The sequence below is a fragment of the Eulemur rufifrons genome, chromosome 30, assembly GCF_041146395.1.
Source record: "Eulemur rufifrons isolate Redbay chromosome 30, OSU_ERuf_1, whole genome shotgun sequence".
NCBI lineage: Eukaryota > Metazoa > Chordata > Mammalia > Primates > Lemuridae > Eulemur > Eulemur rufifrons.
Window position 1 is genome coordinate 103,227,258 of NC_091012.1, and position 8,186 is coordinate 103,235,443.

At 39.3% G+C, this 8,186-nt stretch overlaps 1 non-coding gene across 1 annotated transcript; it reads right to left on the bottom strand.

Annotated features, from left to right (window-relative positions):
• Nucleotides 1-7,755: 7,755 nt before the first annotated feature.
• LOC138379311 (U6 spliceosomal RNA) lies at nt 7,756-7,857 on the bottom strand. Its single transcript, XR_011232083.1, has one exon. It is a non-coding gene; the product is annotated as a U6 spliceosomal RNA (small nuclear RNA).
• Nucleotides 7,858-8,186: the final 329 nt, after the last annotated feature.

The window sequence follows — 8,186 nt, forward strand, 5'->3', positions numbered from 1 at the left end:
CACAAAATTGTATTATATGGACACAACCTAGAAAGGGCTATATATAGAAAATGATAATTCTTGTAAATTATAATCTATTCCTCCCTGCTCAATGTCTTTGATTACTGATGTCAGAATTAGAAGTTTTAATGTGTCTTTAGGTGGATGATGAGGAGTGGGAAGAAGTTGTAGAAGGAATTTCAAATTCCAGCTCCCTTAATCCTATTTCCTGATCATCACCTTACAAGAAAGCCATCTAAGAAATTGACTTAATTTTGTCTTTAAATAAAAAAGATATACAATAGCCATACCCACTCATCCTACCAAATATGCATACTCAGCCGGCTGCCACTCCTCAGTCCTTCCTTTTTTTGTCCCATTGTGGCATGGAGCAGGGCACAGGAGCAAATGCACTCATATTTCCATCCCTGATCTGCCACTATCAGCTGTCTGGCCTTAGGCATGTTACTTTAACTTTTCTAATGGAAGCCTTAGTTTGTTCATTTGAATAATGAGACCAATAATTGTACTTACATTTTGGGTTGGTATGAGAATTAAATAAATCAAGGCATGCAAAATGCATAACACAGTATGCTACAGACTCAATGTTTATGTTTCCCCCAAATCAATTTGTGAGACCTAATCACCAATGTGAGGCCATTAGAAGGTGGAGCCTTGGGGATGTGACTAGGTCATGAGGGAAGAGCCCTCATGAATGGGATTAGTGCCCTTATAGAAAAGGCTCCAGAGAGCTCCTTTGTTTCTTCTGCCATGTGAGGACACAGTGAGAAGACGGCCAGCTATGAACCAGAAAGCAGGCCCTTACCAGACACTGAATCTGCCAGAGCCTTGATCTTGGACTTTCCAGCCTCCAGAACAGCGAGAAACAAATTTATGTTGTTTATAAGCCACCAGCCCAGTTTATAGTATTTTTTATAGCAATCTGAATGGAGTAAGACACAGTACCTGGTATTGTGCAAACATTCAGTAAATGTAAGTTTCTCACTACAAAATTGAAATAATACTAGCACCTACCTTAGACAGTTTATAGGGATGAAATGGGAAAATAAATTTCAAGCCCCTGGCCAAATAGGTGCTAAATGTGTAGTAGCTGTCAGCATCAAAATTGTTGCATTGCGCAGTCTCTTCCAGTAACAGAATTATTGAATGATAGAAGGGGCATATCATGCTCATGCTGATCAGATTGGTGTCTAGAGAGATGTACCTGCTAAAAATTCCTCTAAGCAAGCAATATGAACAACACAGTGATCTGAAGGTCAAGGGGCATGTGAGATGGTGACTCAGCAGGGAAAACGTGCAGAATAAAGACGAAGCTCTTTTCAAAACCATGAAGAAACTAGAAAGTAAGCAGGATGATTAATGCAAATTGTAGAAATTCATGGAGCAGCTCCCAAAGGAGTATACTAGGAGGTCAGAGGCAAGTCAGCTAGAAAAACGTTAAGTGCAATCTTAGAGGAGTTGAGCAAAAGTGGTAGGTGTGATCTGAGCTCAGAAAAGAAAGGGGCTAATGATAATAGCTAATACCTAATCTATATTTAGCACTTACCATGTGTCAAGCATTGTGCTAAGCAATTAATGCACATTATAGAACTTTGCCTTCCTTATCATCCTGTGAAGTGCATTTTTATTACTACTTCCACATTACAGTCTAGGCCCAGGTATGTCTGATTGTAAAATCTTAAATTATACCAATCCTAAAGGAGTAGCTTCTGGAAATTAGCCATTGAATCAGGTTTAGGGAGGCCAAAATTAAATTCTTCATTTTTAAACCAGGAATCCATCCTTTGCTCTGTACTTGCCATAATTTCACTACTGTGCACCCAGTCACCTAAGTCAGAAACTTAGGAGTCATTCTTGATGTTTCATTTTTTAGTAGAGTCAGTCATTAAAGCCTTCCAATTTTACTTTCTAAATATTTCTCAAATCCATCTTTTCCTCTCTATCTTCTGTAACCCAGATTCTCCTCTTTCCCCACATGGGCTATTCTAGTACTGTCCTGTCTGGATTCTCTGCCTCTAGTTGTGACTTCCTTGTAATCCATTCTACAAACTGTAGCCAGCATGATCTCTTTGCTTTTGCTTCCTCTTTTCCCCTACAAAACAATTATTCTAAGATGCCATATGACCATATCATTTCCCTCTAGAGAACTTAGTTATTCCGTAATTATCCTCTGAGTGATGTCCGCAACCTGACTTTCTATGTCTTCACTTGGGCCTGCTTCTCTGGTTTCATTGCCTGCCATTATCCAGCCCATGAACTTCAGGTAGTTCCTTCTTACCTCACTAGTTCATGGCCTCATGATTTCACTTGTATTATTTCTTCTGCCAATATCACCCTTCCCAATTGCTTTCCTCTTAGCCTTTGTGTCTCAACGTAAACATCAGCACTTCCAGAAAGCCTTTTTCTGACTCTTGTCTGTGCTAAGTCACCTTCCTGTACCCTCTGCACTCACCACCCCATGTCTGATCACTTACTATAGTATCTTGAAAAGATCCTCATGGCCATGGATTATGCCTTGTTCATCTTTACACCCCCAAAACCTAGTACATGCTTGAACCATAGTTGCGTTTCAATAAGTGGTTTTGAATTGCTGCAAGCACTTAGGATCTGTATCCAAGTAATACTTGCGGTATAGAGATTAAAGAGACCTAACAGAAATAACTACCATTTGTGAAGCATCTACCGTGTAGTGACCTCCAACTCTGACTGGCACTAACTAGTACCCTACCCTGTATTATTTTTCTCCATGGCACTTATCAACACCTGTCATATTATACATTTTACTTATTGAGGTTTGTTTTGTTTGTTTGTTTGTTTGTTTTGTTTTGTTTTTAAGCCAGACAAATTTAGCAGTGTGGGGTTGTATACCAACTTTTGTGACACTAATGTTAATAAGGTCTGATATACTTGTTGAGTTGTTAGACTCCTCCTATTACATTATCGACTCCATGAGGGTAGGCATATTTGTCTTTGTCCATTGATGCATCCTCAATGCACATAGCAGGGTTTGGCACATAGTAGGTTCTCAGCAAATATTTTTTGAATGAATGTGATTGGCATGTACTTTCAATGTATGATCTCATTTAGTCCTCCCAACAGCCTTATAAGGTAAGCACTAATGTTTCTATTTTAGAGGTGAGAAAAGTGAAGCTCCTCACCACCTACACAGAGAATGATGGAGATTTTGAGAAACTTGTGTATACATGAGAGAGAGCCAATGGATTCAAAGATGATTGACTCAAAGATCAGGGTTACAAGATCTGGGGATGCAACAAAAATACCAGCCCAGTAGAAATACCAATGAATAAGTGAATCTCTGCCAAGCTGACCTGAAAAGAAAGACTGTTTATTCCTTCCCCAGATATTCTACATTCTACAAATAGTATCAGTTTTGCCACCTAAATAGTTAATTCTGTATCTAAAAGAATGTGGGCACTTGTGAAGGCTTCCATAGGAAAATTATGAGGCAAGGTCATTGGAGCGAGAGTACAATTTTTTTAGACAAGCCTCTAAGAATTTGCAGAGAAAAGTTGGTTTGTGGTACTGAGAATTAGGGTGCCCATTGTGTGGCCTCTGTAGTTACAAACCACACTTATCTTGATAAGAGTAGATGAAAACCAAGTACTTTGCAAAAGGCCTCACAAGGCTGTCTCTAGTCAGAGTCTGGAATATAACCGTTGTGTCTGGAAGTTGGCCAAATCTCAATAAAGGTGACATACCCCCAGAAACTTTTAATTCTATCTCAAGTTTTGGCCTCTGTAGTCCCTCACTACAGCAGTGGCTGCTTGCAGTCCTTTTAAGACTCACTTTAAAGTCTCTGCCTTGACTATTTTCAGTCTAGATAAATTAGGAGGGAAGAAAAACACAGGCTTAGGACAGGCAGGGCTGTTCCTATGGATTCTTGGCTCTTTGTATTCCCCTAGAGGGGAAAAGCTTCTTGAAGTTTCCTAAAAGATGAACCCAAAATTGAGATTTTTTTTCCCCCTGTGTCAGCTCTCCCAAAAAGAAAAATATCTGTCATATTATCATACTTTATGGTTTATTGAGTGCTTTTCACTTACACTAGGGCATTTTAATCATCACAATCATTTTATAATGGAGGAAGTGGAGCAAAGTCATATACGTAGTTGACGGCCATGAAGGTCGAAAGTAGTAGAATTTGCTTTGTGAGTCTTAAGTGATAACAAATCCCAGTCTTGTATATTCTGCCTTTTATGAGAGATCTCTACTTGGACATTACACAGGCCTTTCAAGCTTACTGTGGCTAAAACTCAATTCATCATCTCTGCCCCCCACCTCCAAAACCTTGCTGCTTCTCTGTTCCCTATCTCAGAGGATGGAACACTTCTCCATCCTGGTGTCCAAGTCAGGCACCTGGGAGTCAGCCTTGACTTTTACTCCCATGATGTCTCCTGAATACGTTCTCTCCTCACTCATCACTCTGCCCCGCTATCCTAACTCAGACCCTCATCTCCTGTCATATGAAGTGATACAATGACCTCTTCACTGGTTTCCCTGCCTCCATGCTTGCTGCTTCATTCTTCAAGCCAGAGGGACCTTTTAAAAGCACAAATTGGATCAAGTGATTAAAATTCTTCAATAACTTCGCTTTACCTTTAGGCTAAAGTACACTTTCCTTAGCTCGGCATCACATCCACCCTCCTGTCTTCTACTTTCCCTGCCATGAACCCTGCACTCGACTGACTGAAACTTTTAGTTTCTTGAAAGCAACATGAACTGAGCTAATATTTATTGCACACCTATTATGTGGCCAGTGATGGCCTAAACGTGTCATCTCTTGTAATGTAATGACTAGCAGCTATCTTATGTGGTAAGTGCTGTCATCATCTCCATGTGACAGATGAGGAAACCAAGACAGAGAGAGGCTTACTAACTTACCCAAAGTCATACAGTTAATAAGTGGCAGATTTGGCATTTGGGCCTAGGCAATCTGGTTCCAGAGCTTGTGTTCTTAACTACAACCCTACCTCTTTCATTCCTTTCTACCTGCAAAGCACATCCTTTCTCCTTTCCCCTTGTTCACCAGGTTAAACCCTGAAAGGCTTAACTCAAGAGTCTTCTTTGGGAAATGTTCCCTGACCTCTCAACCTTCCTTTACAATCTCTGATTCCCAACCCATGCTGAATAAGGTATCTCTCTTCTGGCTTCTGCTAGAACCTATGCATATCTTTAATTACAGCACTTGACACACAGCTCACATGTCTGTTTATGAACTTCCTGAGGGCAAGGAGCTTGCCTTAGTCACATTTTATCCCAGCATGTCTGTACCACAATGCCTGGAACACAGTAAATGCTCAGTGAGTAATTTCTCTCCTCCTGGAAGATCTCCTACAAATAATCGGGGGTGCATTTCCTATTTGCCAAAACATACAAATCAACAGGTGACTTACTTGCTAGGGTCAGAGGCAGAAGCAGCTAAGAAAGAAGGGAAAAAAATAGAAAACAGGTGACATCCTTTCCTATTCTAGAGCCCCAAGAGCCTCCACAAAACTAAGCAGGGAGGACTTCTAAACAGGATGGGATGGATCATTAGCTGTATTTTAACACTTTATTTGGATATTTTTAAATTTACAGAAAAGTTGTGAGAACAGAAATTATAAAAAGAACACTCATATATCCTTTACCCAGATTCACCTATTGCTAACATTTTCTCCATTTGCTTTATTATTTGCTCACTCACCCTATCTATCTATCTCTGTATCTATCTAATCTATCTCTCTATCTATTCATCTATCCATCCATCTGTCTGTCGGTCTATCTATCCATCTATCTGTCTGTCCATCTATCTATGCATCTACCTACCTATCTATCTATCTATCCATATGTAGATAGTAGCTGATTTTTCCTGAACGATTTGAGAGTATGTTGAATATACATGACCATTTTACTCATAAATACTTCACCATTCTCTTATATAACCCCAGTACAGTTATCAACATCATTAAATTTAACAGTTATATGATGCTTTAATATAATCTACCTTCTATATTTCATATATGGAATATGGAATATTCCAATTGTGGCTTATGGCAATCTATTGTCCTTTATAGCCTTTTTTTGTTTGTTTCTGCCAGTAAATGACCCAATCTAGGATCAGGTATTGAATTTAGCTGTCATGTATCTTTACTCTCTTTTGATCTAGAATATTTCCATAGTATTTTTTTAAGACTGTGATCCTCTCCACCCCCTACCTTTTAAAAATATAATATCCCTCATTTGTGCTTACCTGATATTTCCTTGTAGTTAGATTCAGGTTATATGTACCAGTCTGGAGTGCAACAAAAATGACATATGCCCTTCTTAGGGAATCACACGTGGAGGTACATAATGTCCTTCTACTCCTCATTGATCATATTAATTTTGCTCACCCAGTCAAGGTGTTGTCCAGTCATTTCACTGTATAGTTACTGTTTTGTTTCTCGCATCTGTGGAAGGTGCATTAAGAGCATGCAGACAACCTGCTTCTCACTAAATGTCTCTAGATTTAGTATCCATTGATCCTTGCCTGAACCCATCTTTACCATGCTGGCTACAAAATGATGATTTTTCCAACTCCAGTACTCTCTCCATATTTACCAGTCAGCCCTTAGTATTCTACTATAAGCAAGAGCATTCCCTTTTCCTTCTTTGCCTATTTATTATCACTATGAACTCATGGATTCCTATTTTTCATCAACAGCTTACAATTCATTACTGCTCTTAATTATTTTGGTGCTCAAATTGTTCCACATTTGGACAATTCAATCCCTTCAATTGAATCGAACCCCTTCAATCTGGTTCCTGTGCCCTTGTGGCACATCCCCATCCTTTTCTTGAGTGCTCCCTTACTTTCTGGAATAACAAGATGTTCCAGGCTCATCTTGTACTTGCCATACTCCAACTCTAGAATTACCCATCATCCAAAAAGTCCTGACTTCTTTTAGTAGGAAGTGGTATTAGAGACCAAAATCTCACGAGAACTAGGCTTGTTGAGCTGTACTTTTAAGCATGATAAAAAGGTTCTATGGGGGCTGGCCAGATAGACAAGGGCCATCCTAGCCGTGGGGGAGAGACAGGAGTCCAGGGGTTAGCGGACATTCTCAGGAGCATGCCCAGATACTATGGTAAACATTGTAGGTTGCTCACATGACAGCCTCACATGCCTCCTCTTATGCTAAATTAAGAAACCTGAGCTGTTGTTTGCCCAGTCCTGGGAGGAGAATCATTGTTTGTTTAAGCCAATCATGGTAATCCCATTCCCATTCACTTAGTGGGGTCTCCTGGTGAGCAAGTGACCAGTTCCAGTTAATGAAACCCTAGGGAAAATCTACTACAAAGTTTCTGAGAAAGACTGTACACTTGGATAAAAGCTGCAAGCCTTAGAAGAAAATAGCACTTTTGTCCCATGCCTCTTTTTTGCTGCTTAGACTATTGTCGTTTGACTATGTGATGCTTACTGCTGCAGCAGTGATCTTGTTTACTGAATGCATCCTATGTGCTAGGCAATGTTCTAGGACCAGTATTGGGGATATAAGAGTAAAGAAAACAGACTAAAGTCTCTGCCTTCATGGAGCTTACATTCCAGTGTGTGAGAGAGGTAACAAATAAAGCAAGTAAAATATATGGTATGCTTGATGATGATAAGTGATATGGAGAGAAACAAAGCAGGAAAAGAAGAGAAGGAATGCTAGAGGTGGAGTTGTAATTTTTAATAAGGTTATAAGGGACAGCCTGATTAAAAAGGAGATACTTGAGAAAAATATGGAATGCTTCATGAATTCAGGTATCATCTTTATACAGGATTATGGTAATCTTCTCTACATGTATTGTTTCAATTTTGGGGAATATACCATAAATTTTTGTTAACTATAGGCACCCTATTGTGCTACCCAATGCTAGATTTTATTCCTTCCAACTATATTTTTGCACCCATTAAAAAATAAAAATAAATAAAAATAAAATATTAAAAAAGATGAATCCATTTTAAGGAATATGTGCTGTTGAAGAAAGGGGAGACATCACTACACCCCTAAAACAGCAGAGAACAAAGATGGAAAGAGCTCATGTCTTTGATGACATCATTGAACTGCTGAGTTGTCATGTGAGATCATGAAATGTCTTTATTGTCTATGTAAGTAAGAATTAGTCAGATACCTGTAGTCACAGCCCAAAGCGCTGTAACGGAT